Source organism: Macrotis lagotis, chromosome X (genome assembly GCF_037893015.1).
Source record: "Macrotis lagotis isolate mMagLag1 chromosome X, bilby.v1.9.chrom.fasta, whole genome shotgun sequence".
NCBI lineage: Eukaryota > Metazoa > Chordata > Mammalia > Peramelemorphia > Peramelidae > Macrotis > Macrotis lagotis.
This window is the reverse complement of record NC_133666.1, coordinates 177,852,310-177,854,591: the sequence shown is the minus strand read 5'-3', so window position 1 is coordinate 177,854,591 and position 2,282 is coordinate 177,852,310. Positions and strand designations below refer to the sequence as shown.

Below are 2,282 nucleotides of genomic sequence, written 5' to 3'. Positions count from 1 at the left end.
TGGAATACAGGCTATCTTCACTTTCTCACACTCTTGCATAAGAAGCTGTAGTTAAGAATAATTTTCAGACATTTGATTTCTAGGGGCTTTTCCCCAAGCTATAAATGGCCACAAACTCATGTTAGTTTGGTCAGTTTTCCCCTGACAACATCAGGCAATTTGATCAATGTCAATGATGGAATACTTGTATTAGACCTAATCCTGTAGTAAAAAAGGGAAGTAAAATATTATTTCAAAATGACTTTTCACTTTAATGAATAATTGAATGATGGAGATTCTCTGTTTTTTTCTTTACCATATGCAAAAACAACATCCTGTTAAGACCATCAAATTGCTTTACTATACAGAAAATAATTTTATTAAGATTTTTGGTATTATTTCCTGATCAATTTGCTAGGCAATTTATCTTCTCTATGCATATGAAATATGACTGGACAAAATATGCAGAACCCAAATGTGACAATAGTGCCTTTTAAAATTTCCCAATATATGATTTTATATGAAGCTGGATGACAAAATGACCTATTTTGATACCTGGAAGAATTCCAATATACCTTATATCTTATAAAATAGATATATTTCCAATAAAACATTCTTTCTGTAAAAGAAAGAAATAATAAGTATCTACTCTATTTATGACAAATAACAATAATATACAGAACTGAAAAATGAAACCTAATATGTGGAAGAATCTGCTTTTGGGGAAATTTACTAGTTGGGTAGTTTTGGAGAGTTTATTGTAAAAAATAATCAACAATTTCGGACTCGGTGACTGAGCCGGAGCTGAGCTGGCCCGGACCCCGCAGCGGCCGCAGCAGCATCCCGCAGCCCCCGCAGCGCCCGGCCTCCCGTTGCCATGCCCTTCTCCAACAGCCACAACATGCTCAAGTCGCGCTTCCCCCCGACCGGTACTCGCACAACAACCATATGGCCAAGGTGCTGACGCTCGAGCTCTACGAAAAGCTCCGGGTCAAGGCCACGTCCAGCGGCTTCACTCCGGACGATGTCATCCAGACCGGCGTGGACAACCCAGGACACCCATTCATCATGATTGTTGGCTCTGTAGCTGGAGATGAAGAGTCCTATGAAATGTTCAAGGAACTGTTTGATCCTATCATTGAGGACTGACATGGAGGCTACAAGCCTTCACATGAGCATAAGACTGTCTTAACCCTGACAATCTGCAGGGTGGTGATGACCTGGATCCCAACTATGTGCTGAGCTCTCGTGTTTGAACTGGCCAGAGCATCCGAGGATTCTGCCTGCCCCCACATTGTAGCAGGGGGGAGCGCCGGGCCATAGAGAAGCTCTCTGTGGAAGCCCTGGCTAGCCTGGAAGGTGACCTGAATGGGAAGTACTATGCTTTGAAGAATATGACTGAGCAGGAACAGCAGCAGCAGCTGATTGATGACCACTTCCTTTTCAACAAGCCCGTCTTCCCACTCCTTTTGGCCTCTGGCATGGCCCAAGACTGGCCTGATGGCAGGGGCATTTGGCACAATGACAACAAGACCCTTTTGGTTTGGATCAATGAGGAAGATCACCTGAGGGTCATCTCTATGCAGAAGGGGGGGAACATGAAGGAGGTGTTCACACACTTCTGCAATGGACTCACCCAGATTGAAACCCTTTTTAAGACCAAGAACTACGAGTTCATGTGGAATCCTCATCTGGATTTTATCTTGACATGCCCCTCCAACCTGGGTACAGGCCTACGAGCAGGTGTGCATATCAAACTTCCTCACCTGGGCAAGCATGAGAAGTTTGGTGAGGTGTTGAAGAAGCTGAGGCTGCAGAAGAGGGGGACGGGGGTATGGACACAGCAGCTGTGGGTGGTGTCTTTGATGTCTCCAATGCTGACCGACTGGGCTTCTCTGAGGTGGAGCTGGTACAGATGGTGGTGGATGGTGTGAAGTTGCTCATTGAAATGGAGAAGCGTTTGGAGCAGGGGCAGTCCATCGATGACCTTATGCCAGCCCAGAAATGGGCAAGGAGCCCTTCCCCCCCCCCCAATTCTGCACTTCCTAATTTATTGGATGAATGAATAACCATCCTTTCCTCCCGTGGCATCCTGGGGGCTCTGGATGCAGCCCACCTAATCATGCTGTAGACAAGTCTTCCTTCCATCCTTTGGTTATAGAGTTTTATTTTTGATGGCTGAGATATTGCTGAATGCAGAAATAATAAACTATTGTTTTGGCCTGAAAAAAAAATAATCAACAATTTCTAAGTTGAACCTCGTCCTGAACTACCAACTCCCCAAATCTATCTAGAAATGATTT

General features: G+C 44.5%; 1 pseudogene; it reads left to right on the top strand.

Moving 5' to 3' along the window:
- The first annotated feature begins 856 nt into the window (after positions 1-856).
- LOC141498901 (creatine kinase B-type pseudogene) lies at positions 857-2,044 on the top strand (annotated as a pseudogene).
- Positions 2,045-2,282: the final 238 nt, after the last annotated feature.